The sequence below is a fragment of the Protomyctophum bolini genome, assembly GCF_963924005.1.
Source record: "Protomyctophum bolini genome assembly, chromosome: 23".
Classification (NCBI taxonomy): domain Eukaryota; kingdom Metazoa; phylum Chordata; class Actinopteri; order Myctophiformes; family Myctophidae; genus Protomyctophum; species Protomyctophum bolini.
In genome coordinates this window covers 3494516-3509127 of record NC_137884.1, presented here as the reverse complement: position 1 = coordinate 3509127, position 14612 = coordinate 3494516, and positions in this window count along the sequence as shown.

The window sequence follows — 14612 nt, the reverse complement described above, 5'->3', positions numbered from 1 at the left end:
ACACCTTCGATTTTTCTGTCCTTCTCTCTCCTTCTCTCTGTCCTTCTTTCTCCCCGCCTCACTCCATCCCTCTCCCTCTCCCTCTCCCTCTCCCTCTCCCTCTCCCTCTCTCCCTCTCCCTCTCCCTCTCTTCCTCTCCTCCTACGCATGTGCCCTCGTTTTGAAAAGTGGGTGGGTGGGAGGGAGGGGATTCCATTTGAACAGGCAGCACGCAGGCCAAGGCTTGTGGGAAAGGGAGCGTGACTCAGAGACATGGAGAGAGAGAGAGAGGGAGAGGAAGAGAGAGGGAGTGAGAGTGAGAGTGAGAGTGAGAGTGAGAGTGAGAGTGAGAGTGGGAGAGGGAGAGGGGGAGAGGGAGAGAGGTGAGTTGGCGCCATCAGTGGTGGCTCACAACATGCAAGTAGATTGGGGTTTCATGGCTAAGCCCCCCATCCCTCCCTCCCTCCCTCCCTTCCACCCCACCCCACGTCCCCTCCCCATACCCTCTTCCCTTCCCCCACCCCTCCGTCATCACCATCACTCTCTCCATCCCCGTTCCTTCTCTCTCGTCAGTGCCTGAATGTCAAATGGCACGCACGCACGCACGCACGCACGCACGCACGCACGCACGCACGCACGCACGCACGCACGCACGCACGCGCGCAATTGTTTTATTGGGTTCAAACTGACACACAATCCTCAAAAAGAAAATAAAATAAAAAGGCTCTAATATCTAAGCGTCTTTCAATAAAGGCCTGATACCCTCTGCAACTGAGGAAATCAATTATAGAGAAGAATATGGTGTTATATATTAAGATTATGACAATACCAGTCTCCAATATGTCTTCAGCGCTACATGGGAACATATTTTTCATGTTGCCATTACAGTATTATGTGCTATTTAGCGTCGGGGAACATATTCTAAGAGAGAGTATCTTGCAGGGTGGTATGATCCAATGGGAATATAGGACCCTGGAATATAATGACCCTGGAAACAGGACAGTATGACAATATAGGACCCTGGAATATAATGACCCTGGAAACAGGACAGTGTGACAATATAGGACCCTGGAATATAATGACCCTGGAAACAGGACAGTATGACAATATAGGACCCCTGGGATATAATGACCCTGGAAACAGGACAGTATGACAATATAGGACCCTGGGAGAGCAAATCGTGTAACATAAGAACATATAAGACCCAGTGAACACATATATAGGTCCCTTTGTCATGTTCCCATAACCATTATGTGCCATATAAATCTCCCCCCCCCCCCCCCTCATGGTGAAGTAATGTCTGGTCGAGCATGAGGCACTCTTTGAACTATTCATCCTTATCACAGCATTTCAGGCTGTCACAGCCCGAGATTTCTGAGGCGCGCAGACGGCAGGAGTGACATATAGGTTTGTTTGCTGCTGGGCGGCGGACTGGTGAAAGATCACCGCTATACTCACACAGAGAGGCCCGCCGATTACACTGCGTGTGTGCGTGCGTGTGCGTTTGTGTGCGTGTGCGTGTGTGTGTGTGTGTGTGTGTGTGGGATGCACATGAATAAGTGCCTGCACATGGGCTGCTTTATTTGCATGTGTGCTGCATGCGTGGGCATAAAATGTATGTGCGTGAGCACGCGTGAACATGTGCATGCATAACTTATGTGGTGCACAACATGTGTGGGCATGCGTGCATGTGTGCGTAATGCTGGTCTAATGCATATAGTGCATCGACACAAACACGTGTGATGCACTATACATCATGTGAACAAGCTCACATGATATATGAGAGTACAGTGTGTTTCGGTATTTATACAATTACAAATATATATGGCTAAAACACTTTTTTGTATATGGCCTATACATTATGCAAATCTGCGTACGTGTGTGTACATGTACATGTCAGTGTGTGCATATGTCCTTCGCATGTCTCAAGGTCCGTCCCACCGATTGACGCTCGGCATATCACGTGAGGGCACGAGGGGCTCCAGCGGGAGGTCGCTTGTATCAGCGGATCTCTGAAACAAAATCACACTCATGTGAAGTGAGGGGCGCCCACTGTATTTATATCGGCCACATGACGTCTTATAGGTCGTCGTTAAACAAACAAACCATAGACTTGGCTGGCAAACTATTTACGTCATCATAATAAGTGCATCTAAACAAGTTAAAATGCCTACTTGGCTGCCATATGACGTAATCTTCAAAAGCCATGCATTGGAGGGGCTATATAGTCACAGTATGTGGCTCTGTGTTGCCATACTGTGGCCGTGTGTGGGCGTCGGCTTTCCTCCCAGCACTCAATTGACACACCTGCCGGCCATCAACTCATCAGCCCCTGACAGTATTTACGCCCCGGTCTTCACTCCACTCGTCGGCAGATCATTGCACAACCTTTCATGGTAGTACTATAGCTTGACTCTAGCCAGTGTTTACGTTCTAGTGAAGTTATAGTTTAGTTAATATTTCCTAGTATTTTGCTCCTGTGTTTCCTGCAGCTCAAGCTCTTCTCCTCTCCTCCAGAACCCAGCTCACCTGTTCTACTGCCTGCTCGTCTGCCTGCCATCTGCCTTGACTGCTCTCCTCAGCCTCCATGTTTGTTTTCCATGCCACCTTCCACATTCTCCAATTCACCATACTGTGAATAAATACCTTAACTTTACTCCTGTGTTTGGCTCTGCATTTGGGTTCAACTTTCTGCAAACCATGACAAGCTCCCCTCAAAAATATTGATAAAACCACAAATTCCCATGCATAATATGAATGGCCAGAGGCTGGCCTATACTCCATATTTGGGCTTGCCTGACGTAGAACTCCATATGGCTATAAAAGGTAGACAGGTAATGAGGTACGGTACAACGGGTACTTTGACAACGGATGCAACGGGTATTGCATAAGTGGGTGGGGCATGCATTGTCAAACTTGCATCGTTCCCGTCTCTCAGATTCGTTCCCAATCCTAAGTAGGCCGTATAGTTGTTAAAAAGCGCATTTCTGAGTGCTTATATAACTATCATTTATACTATTATAAGCAGATTATTATATGCATCATGAGTATGTTTATATGATGCCTTATAGACGTGGGCTTCATAGGAAGTGTTATTGAAATCGGAATCAAACGCAGTCAGTTATACTCGCAGTCAGTCAAAGGATAGCCTGGCCCAGCCAGCGTGATTTCTGGTATAGAGGGGCGTTCCCCCCTCCCCTCCTCCCATCCCCTCCCATGTTGGTATTCTTGTAGTCTCGCATAGCCAGACAACTATTCCACAATCTCCGAATGCTATATCGAGTCTGGACCTTAGAGTATATATACAATAGAGAAGGCACCCAGAGGAAACCCTGAGGCGAAATGGACATAGTGGCCGAATTTGTCATTGCAGCTCGAGCCAGCGCTGCTCCGTTGACTATCATTGCGCACGTTCATGTGATTGAGGCCATGACACGTGAACGAATGTTTCATACGTGAACGGAACGCGCACAAACGGCACAATGATAGTCAATGGCGCGTTCATGTGTTTGAGGCAAATCCATCCCAGAATGCACTCTGTTCCTACCCGGAAGGAGGAGTGAAATCGCCTCATGCGCTTTTGAGCAACTTAATGCAAGTGGATGGGAGGAGAACTCGGGTGTCTTCTCTATTCATATATAACTCTATGGTCTGGACCTATAGCCCCCATGAGCAGAGTAACGGAAGCTGCCATTTCCGTTCACGGAAATATTTTTTTATATATGCTTGGATGTTTTCTATTTAAATTAGGATAAATGTGCGCGACTGTAAAAAGACGAAACGGAAGTGGCGAGGAGGCTCCACTTCCGCTTCATAGTATATACTCATGACAGCTCTTCCGGCCCCAGACCGTACGATGAAGCGCTTGGAAATCGCGGAGGCAACAGTCTGGTAACATGAGACTATAGTATTCTTGTTTCCAAAAATGTCCTCTATATAATGACATGCCTAAAATAAGGACACCATGCAGGTTGAGAGAGCGGTGAAAAAATAAATAAATACATCACAGTAGAACTAGAAATGTATGTGTTTGACGCGCCGCGCACAGGCAGGCGGTCCCACTCTGGACGCTGTGAGAAGTGGCACGCCTCGGATCATTAATCAGAGCCGACGGCACACCGGGGTAGCTGGCAAACCCACAGGAGAGCGCTAATGCATGCAAATGTATACTCGTTTTGGGGGCAGGTTGAGCCAAGGACATATAGCTCTATAGCAACAGAAGAGAGAGAGAGTGTGTGTGTGTGTGTGTGTGTGTGTGTGTGTGTGTGTGTGTGTGTGTGTGTGTGTGTGTGTGTGTGTGAGATGGAGGTGCATGGAGGCCAGTCCATCATAGTCGGAGCGTCCATGCATTTGGATCATGCACATTCTAAATCAACACGAAATATGAGCGGCAGTGAGGCGGCGAGATCAACCCCGGAGGCAGTCAACCCCCCCCCCCCCTGGTTGAGCTGCAGACCATGCCCTCCAGGCATGTGTCATTTATTCTTAATATATGAGGAGCTTTTGTATATATGAATAGATGCATCATGTCGATAGCATCTGTTGTATTCTGTCATCTACACGCATGGCTTTGATGCCGTCTGTAATGAGCACACGCTCACAGCGAGTGGTGGAAAGTAACTATACGTAATATTTATTGTGTGTGTGTGTGTGTGTGTGTGTGTGTGTGTGTGTGTGTTCTCTCTCCCGCACACAAACACGAGACTTGACTTGAAAATACTTATAGACTAAAACTGAAGAAGAAAGTCGGAGGCAGACATATAGACCGGCAATGTCGTTTCGGAGTCCCATGTTTCGGAGAACAGAGTACAACGTAACAGGGCGAGAAGCGACCTCGCCTGCACGCATCCGCCATGGGTGACGGCAGACTGCTGGGGGAGCGCTGGCGCTTTGGCATGAAGGGGGGGGTCAGATCAACATATCCTTGAGAATGAATGCTGTGCTCGCCAGTGCTCGCTCTGCCACGCCAAATGCACATTATACGTCTCGATTGCTATTTTAGTTTTGAGAGGAAATAGGTGGCTATATGGAACCCCGGCGTTGTTGATAGTGCGTAACTAAAAACAACTCTCGTCTCGACTTTTGCATCTGTTGTCGTTCATTGCATAATATGGAATATCATGGAACATATACTGTACATATACTACATATACATATACTCCTATGGGACAGGCTAGGAGGCCTTAGCTTTCAAAGTTTCAATTGAAACGGCCTCCACCCTCAGGGGCGCCTCCGAGCTCCAACTGAACGTCTTGGCCCTCTCTATCTCGCTCACTCACTGCCTCTCTCCCACAATGTCAAGTTACACCTAATTTATGTTAATAACCTGGGTAAAATGTGCAGCATTGGGAGGTAAAGGGGAGACACTTTAATTGTGAAGGGACGACATGAGGATGAGGAGAGGTGTTGTTGTTGCTAATTGTCAAGAGTAATGGCTGTGTGTGACAGCCATGGAAATGGAAATGGAACACAACCACCCTAAAGACTAATCATTGTGTATATTCCCGCACTATACCTGCATCGAGTGATCTTGATAGGCTACATAGAAGTTGATCTATTGAAGATTCTGACCTTCAAAGTACATCATTTTTGTTTTGATTGCATGGCTGTATTGTTGTACTATTCTTTCTGCTTTGGCAATGTAAACGTATGTTTTCTCATGCCAATAAAGCCCTTTGAATTGAATTCAAAGGTTACAATGTGTCGATAGGTGTGGGAGGGACGAGGGGGGAGTGGGAGGTACAGGAGGTACGAGGGGGGAGTGTTCGACACCTGCAATCAGGCCATTCAAGGAAAGTCCTCGGGGACCACAGCTTTTTCAAGGTTGTGTCCTCTACTGGCTACCTGTGTAGAGTACTGTATATATACAGTGTGTGTGTGTGTGTGTGTGTGTGTGTGTGTGTGTGGTGTGTGTGTGTGTGTGTGTGTGTGTGTGCGTGCGTGCGTGCGTGGTTTTGTCCATGCTATCATACAGTATAGGCCTACAGTCTGCGCACTGCATTTGTGTGTGTGCGTGTGCGTGTGCGCGTGCGTGCGCGCGTGTGCGTGTGCTGACTCGGCCGAGCACCAGAGCTTCCCACAGGGACTCCACAGGTCAGAATGGAAGTCAACAGCTGTTAGCTCTGAACGTTCCCTCTTGTCATTCTGCCTGGCGACAGCCCAAGCCTCCGAGACGCCAGTTAGCCACGCAGCGCCGGCTGACCCCGCCTCCTGATGACATCACGTCACATGACTTCCACGTTAGATTGATATATGGATGGATGGATGGATGGATGGATGGATGGATGGATGGATGGATGGATGGATGGATGGATGGATGGATGGATGGATGGATGGATGGATGGATGGATGGATGGATGGATGGATGGATGGATGGATGGATGGATGGATGGATGGATGGATGGATGGATGGATGGATGGATGGATGGATGGATGGATGGATGGATGGATGGATGGATGGATGGATGGATGGATGGATGGATAGATAGATAGATAGATAGATAGATAGATAGATAGATAGATAGATAGATAGATAGATAGATAGATAGATAGATAGATAGATAGATAGATAGATAGATAGATAGATAGATAGATAGACAAATGTGTTCAATGCAAAATACTGTGTTCACGTCCAGGAGACATGAGAGGGGAAAAAAAGCAATTCTCCTCTCCTGAATGCTGCCTTCTGACATGGCATGGAAAAGGAGTGGCATTTGCATTTCTTTCACCGTATAGTAAATGCTGCATTCGTGGTCTGGAAAGGGCAGCTAATGTTTTACAGACGGGTAAAAGGGCAGGGGCTGAAGCTCCCTTTGATGTCTATATGTATAATGTGTGCACGCGTCCCCATGGGCTCAAAAAGAAATGGTCATGAAAGAGAGGTCACATATTCTCCCGTATATCATTATAACGTTAATTGTGTCGTTCCGCCGCTTTCTCATTTGACATTCTTCTCAGGTCTTAAGTTGGGCATGTCGGCATGCGGCGATGCCTTGCACTGTGGGCGTGGCAATTTTCTATTGCGTTTACAATTTGCGACTCAAAGGAACAGCCATTTTCAACCTAAACTTTGTCTAATTGGGCCTCAATAAGGCTCATTATGAGATGGCACCATTTCTGTCTATACGTGCTCTGTGTCTTTGTGGTCACTATGGTCATTCAATTTCATGGTCGGGGGGGGGGGGGGGGGGGGATTAATGTTTATTCCTTGCTTCTCAATTACGGTAAATGACATGCATTTCTCTTTGGGAAATGTAGACTGATATGCTTGATATTTATTTATACTTTGATAACAGATTACAATTGAACATTCACAAGTGTGTTTACACAATGAAGTATACATAATCCCCAAAGGTGACCGGAAGTGGTCTGCATACAATTTTGTACAGCGTCATGACTACATTTGTCTGCATATAAGTTCTCTGAAATGTGTATTAATTTAGGCCTATACCATTTTGTCCAAGCATTTTCAATTTAACTGATTTAGACATGTCTTTATTGTCTACAAGGAGAGCTGTGTTCTTACAGCCCAAACTTTACATGTGCTTGGGAATGTTCTTTCAAAACGTAAATGAAATCACAGCTTTTTGTTTTGGCTCGTTAATTCAAGAGCAAGCTAATGTTGTGAACTGCATTATCATAGGCCTATAAGCAAACTGGTGTTATTAAAAAAAGCATTATTCCACTCCCTTGCCTGTTAACGGCTTGCTTTGTTTTTTGTTATACGATCGTAGAAGTATATCAAACTTGGCCGTGGGGGGGGGGGGGGGGGGGGGATTTGGGGCAAATTGCATCTGCAATCAATGCCGGAGCTGCGGAAAATCTATGTAAAGCTCTGAGCTGCAAATTAAATCTATGTAAGCTCTACTGCGCTGCAAATTTATATATTTTCTTATGGATTGGAGGCAAAAACAAACAAACACAAACAACAAATAAATGGAAGAGTCGCCCCGTTGGAGCCAGGCTATATGGCGTTATAGTCTTGCATGTCAAACTGTATAAATATTACACCTGCGGCGGAGATTTATACAAATGATGCCACAGTTCTTTCTTTCTCTCTTTCTTTGGGTTTTAAATTGGACTCCAAATGCATCACAGTGCCCTGCATGATGAAAGTGCTAGGATTATGTTATTAAATATCTCCCCGTGTCTCATGGCTGACACAACACCGTCTTCGTGATCCTTTAAATGCCAGACACTAATCATTTATTTTATGAACAAATCGGACACGTGGCAGACAGGTGTTTAAATTGTTTACTTTTTAGATTTTGTCATCTTCCTTTTATTTGTCTTTCTTTTCATGTTGTTTTTATTAGTCATGTGTATGCCTTCTGAATATAAATCAAGTTTTCGTTAAAAAGAGGCATTTTACAACCTAACCCTATACGCTATAACCTATACCCTGAACGCAAAATGCCTATAACCCCAACCAGATTTAAATTTTCCATAATGGTAACCCGTAAAAAACCTTCTTCACACTACAATCTAAAACTCAAATAACCCTTCCTGAGACCAGGATCTATACCTTTCTCAACGTAGCAATGCTTATTATGACTCTACCACATATATACGATTGGTTAAATAATGTTTTATTCAGTGAAATAACAATTGCAGCTTTAACCATGCTCCAAAAAGCTCCACAAAGAGTTTTAATGTTCTGGTTTTACTATATCCTCGCACGGATATTTGGAATCACATCCACATTTCCACATCCATATATATACCCAGGCAAACAAGCTGGTCAGCAAAGGTGCACTGCATGGCACTGAATGGCAATGCATGGCACTGCATGGAACTGCATGACACTGAATGGCAGTGCATGACACTGCATGCTTTCAGAGTAACACAATTACACAAGGTCACTACAGACTGTATGGACACAAACATGCAAACACATAATGCCAAAAGGCAAACACGCATGCATGCATGCACATTGCACAGCACACATATACATGCAGGCATACTGTATTTAACACAATTGCACACACGCATAATTGCACGAGCAAGTTGCCACGTATACGCGTACATATTTGCTCGCCACATGGACACATGTGCATGCTTGCATTTATCCAACTGATTCATGCAAGGCCCCACCAAGTCCCCACCAAAGAGGTCCAGGTGTTATTTTGTGCAGAAGTGCATTATTGGCTATTTCCCCTAATATAAGCCCTCAATGGGGGTTGGGTTTTTGTGCTAATTTGCTTATTTCCATCGAAATAAGTAGTAAAGTGTTCCGCTTGGGATACTATTAACATTATGAAGAGAGTGTATCATTTAAAAAAAAAATAGAGCGATGGAAATAATGCTCCATTCAACTCAATGCAATTCAATTCAATTAGGGCTTATGGTAGGGGAAATAGCCAATAATGCACTTTTGCACAAAATAACACCTGGACCTCTTTAGTGGGGACGTAACAACTACAAAATAAAGGTATACGAAAGCCTTCTAGCATGGAATTCTCCTTTAAATACCTCCACAGTGTGCTCAGCACCCATGCTGGTGTCCTATAGCAGGGGTGGGAAACTGGCGGCCCCGGGGGCCACATGCGGCCCCCACCTTCAATTAATGTGGCCCTGCAGGTTAATGTCAGAATACTGATATATTGTTTTTCAGTATACAATTCCACAACATGACCCGCTTTAATTACTTCAGTCTAAATGAGTAGCTCATTGCTCAGCACAAGCATAATTAAAGGCATTTTAAATGACATCAAAATGTTAATTTTCAGGATTTCAATTCAAAAATAGGCAAAACTTCAAGATTTCAATTCGAATATAGCAAAAATAGCCGATCTACGAGATCAAAACACGTCGCGCTGCGACGCGTCTTGAGCTTGTAGATCGGCTACCGCCTGCTATACGTCGAGGCACACACAAACAAACAAGCCCTAATACCACCACTTTTACAGAACAACATAAATGACACAAACCAACAGACACAACTACACAACCCTTTGTTGCTCTCACAAGAATGATGCTATGGCAAAAGGATTCAAGATAGGGTTTCTTTGTCACTGACTGATCATACAGGTACAGTGAAATTATCATGATGGCACTGGCAGAATGGCAGCAGGCCCCGAACTGGTCCGCGGGACCACCGGGACCTTTCCCCGAGTACGAGTCCAGAACCAAGGGCATGTGCTATACAGCGCTGCAGGCTAATGTTCAGCGCTGTAGACAAAGGCATGCCTCTCCACAGGCACGACGACAGAGTGCCTGGAAAAGGTCAGCAACAGGAAGCTGATTGTCCCTACTGCACTGCCATTCCATAATGCCTATAACGAACGAATCATAGAAATGCCCCTCGCAGACATTCCTATATAACCTATAACACAGCTTCAGATAAAATGTATAGGAACGACAGCAAGGAAGGAATACCATTTCGTCAAAGAATATGCCTCCCTTTTCACAGTTACACTATGGACATTCTGCAGGGTGATGATTATTGATTTAACCCATTCTGAACGGGAACCCATTTTGGTGTCAGCATCATGTTATGCTTTAGCTATTGAAAAATAGCAGATCTACAAGCTCATAGCGCGCCACCGAGTGGCGCGCTACGAGCTTGTAGGTCTGCTATTTTTGAAAAATCGAAGAACGACTGACATTTTCAGAATCTGATCTCAGGTCAGAATGGGTTCATCAGACCAGTGTGTGTCCAGTGGAAAACCTCGTATGAATCTGATCTCAGGTCAGAATGGGTTAAGTGTCTGTGTGACTGAATGAGCCATGTTTTGTATAGGCCTATAATGATGAGGCACGCAAAATCCTCAAAGCACTTTCATTTACTTTCTTGGAAATATAATATTCCCATGCATGCAGTGTTCTGCCCTTACTATACGTTGGTGTACATTGTGTATGGCTTGGCAGACAGCTAACAAGGTTCCCAATAAAGCTCCAAAGGCAGTGACTTGGTTTAGGATCTTTAGTGAAGAATAAATTGTAAAACTGCAATACAGAAAAAATAGAAACACAACATTGGTGTCATATACTGTAAAATAATAAACCAAACATAGTTATTGTATGCATCATACAAGATTACAAAAATAACATGTCAATTGCTTTAAGAGCCAAGAAGTTTAACAAAAAACACAAGCTTACAAACTTACAGACTTATCCTGTCCAAGGCCTGATAGAAAGGGTTAACTCAATATGTAGTGAGTGAGCTCTTGACAGTGTGCTGGCTTGAACTGAACTGACTCTGACCAAACTAATCACCTCATAACTACCCTTGTGAAGCTACCAGGTGAGGAGAATTACTAATTAAGCAAAAGAACATTGGTCTCCATTACACCTACTAGGTGAAAGGTGAACTACCTAGAAAAGTAAACAGCACATGCAGTATAGGCTACTTAAAAAAAACATCAAAAACATCACGCCCGTGTGAAGTGAGGGGCGCATCTTCCTCGTTTATTCTTAATGTCTGCCTGCTGTGTTCCTGTGTCCAAGGCCATTCGTGTATTTATAGAATCACGCCTGTGTGAAGCGAGGGGCGCTCTAATCATATAGCATGTCATCATACATCAAGAATGGTGGTTCCTTATTGGCCAAGGGTGGCCACCAACATACCCAGCCGATTTGCTGTGACGGAAATTCTCCATTCATTGTCAATGGGATATAATGTTTGTGTATACACTATAGCTGTTTATAGGAGGGGCTCAAAAACCACACACACGTGTGAAGTGAGGGGCCCTCTTGTCATCGTACATCATCACGTCTTAACACGTCGATCTGCTCAGACACATTATGACGTACATTCTCCATTCATTGTCAATGGGAATTTAATGTTTGTGTAAGACAAAAAATCTACACTAATAGCTGAATATATATAGGAGGGGCTAGCGCCCCTCAAAAATCACACTTGTGTGAAGTGATCATCATATACATCATCATCATCATCCATATATTGCTCTCCAACACAGACAGTACATTTGCGACAGTAATATATAATATAATACTTTTGCTCACACACAGTCACTGACTATGACATTAAAATGTGTGTGTGTGTGTGAGAGAGAGAGAGAGAGAGAGAGAGAGAGAGACTATACAGACTACTGACTACGAAGAAAACTTTTGGGTCACTCTCAACGTTGGCAACAGATTATGAGCCGATCATTGCATTCATCATTGTGCACCGCGGAGGTGACATTTACACCATGACAGGAAATGTGATGAGCCATCAATCCCTGCTCGGACGCACACGCGTACACGCACGCACCCACGAGCACACGCACACACACACACACACACACACACACACACACACACACACACACACACACTATGCTGACCACATACTGTTATGTAACAGTTTGCCCCCCCAGACCAGAGGTACCATGCACTCACAGCAATGACCCTGAGCCCCCCTCCCCCCCTCTCTCTCTCTCTCTCTCTTTCTCTCTCCTTTCTCCAAAAGAGTCATCTCATAATAGTTGGCTCATCGTGACAAGGAAAACGAGGCAATTTCTCAGATGTCCACGTGTCAATGTGAAACATAACATCACCGCCCATGGTCTTATACCCAACGCACGGCGTGATCACGTCATTTACAGAAAATACCCTTATATATGATCACTGAAGCTCGCATGAGCACGCCGCTGCGTGTGTACATGCGCCCGTTGGCACGCACGCTCTCGCAGTGCAGTGAGAGATGTGACTCATGTTTGAGTCATGCTGAGTCACCCCTTCCATCTGACAATTACAGCTGACCTCATTCTTCCTTCGCTCCATCCATCCATCCATCCATCCATCCATCCAGCCATCCATCCATCCCTCTGTCCAACCCCACACACACACCCAACCAGTGTACTGTATTCTGTCTAGAGTACACCATGCATGTTTGTGTGGGTTTTCACTTGGTTCTTCAGTTTTTCATCCCACGCCAAAACACATGCAGTGAGTGCTACATACTGTACTCCTGCCTGTGTCCTTTGACTGAGGTATACTGACATGTACATGATGTACTGTATGTCAGTTATGTTCCCTGATCGCTGCACTGTGGCTCCTTTTTTTAAACCTTTATTTAACCAGTAAAAACCACATTGAAGACTGAAGTCTCTTTTACAAGTGTGAACTGGCCAAGAGAAGAGGCGGAATAAGTGACACAGCTCTGCCAGTAACAATAAATACACGACAAAAACACAGGACAATACAGTGCTCATAAATACAGTACCCACTACCGAAGAAGATCAACGGGAGAACAGGAACGTCTATAGTAACGCAACCAATAAAGACTTATACATAAAAACCGAAAACAACGAAATGTGTTTGGGAAGCGTGCCCATGGCAATCCTTTTAAAGCTCACTAGGGGAATCACAGCAGCCAGTTTGAGTCTGGTCTGCAGGTCATTCCAAGACCAGGGTACGAAATAAGCAAGGCTTTTTTCCCCAGTCTCATATTTTGTTGGGGGCACGACGGAGCGCAGCCAAGCATTTGATCTGAGGTTGAGAGAGTTTTGGACGAGTTCAAAATTTAGAACAAATTCTATTCTATTCTATTCTAACTCTAATTTATACCTAATTGAGACGTCATGAATGTTATCTGATGCCACATGGTGGTGAGTGTGGGGGTGGATGCTGTCCTCCACCATACAATACATTCAACACCAAGCACAGAACATCGCCTCCTGAAATGTCAGCTAGTGGGTTCAAGGTTAGCAGGCACAGGGTATAATAAAGGTATATTGACTGAAGGTCTGAATGGGGTGGAAAAGGAAAATGTACAAGTGAATGCCTTCCACTGTGACAACTGAGAGGCAGACATGCCTGAGGTGCTTTAAGTAAGACCATACCACTGTAAAATCAACATGGATATAAGGATTTTAGTGTATATTAGTGTGTATTTATTAGTGTATATTAGGGTGGATTGGAAGTGGAACCCACAACCTCTGTGGTGGTGGTGGGCAGGCACTTTAGCACTGCACCACCCGAGCGCAAACAATTCGAGGACTTTAGTTTAAAGAGATGAACGGAGTACTGGACTGATGAGTCACTCGCCATGGCCGGACGGACAGTCACGAGAATGTCACGAATAACAATCAAATGAAACAGTGTCTTTAAAGAAGCGGGTGACGTGGTCTGTTTTTCATATCAAACACTGTGTGTGTGCGTGTGTGTGTGTGTGTGTGTGTGTGTGTGTGTGTGTGTGTGTGCGTGCGTGTGTGTGTGCGTGCGAATTAAGAAAATAATCAGAATTTTCCAAATGATGTTCTGTTTAGCTGGCCAGTGAGTTCACACTATCTTCATAGATCCTAGCTGTCACATACAGTACATACATACGTATACATACATACATACAATACATATTATCTACTGGAACTGTGGCAGACCAATGGCAGGTTGTTTGGTCCGACACCAATCCCAGTTTTGGCACCCAGTCAGAAAAATAACAACGGCTGTAGTGACCTCGCTCTGACAGCGCTGCCATCCCGCCCCCACACCCCCACCCCCCCATCCTGCCAACATCATCTGCTGCTGGCAACCCCACTGTCCGTTGACCGTTGCTTGTGTCACTTCCGCGCTGTGATATTGCAGATATGCTATTTTGGAGGAATGTTTTTAATTTGGTTTTTTTTAAACACACATTTTGAGATGGGGGTCCTCTATAAAAACACATTTTGGGGGGGTCCTCTATA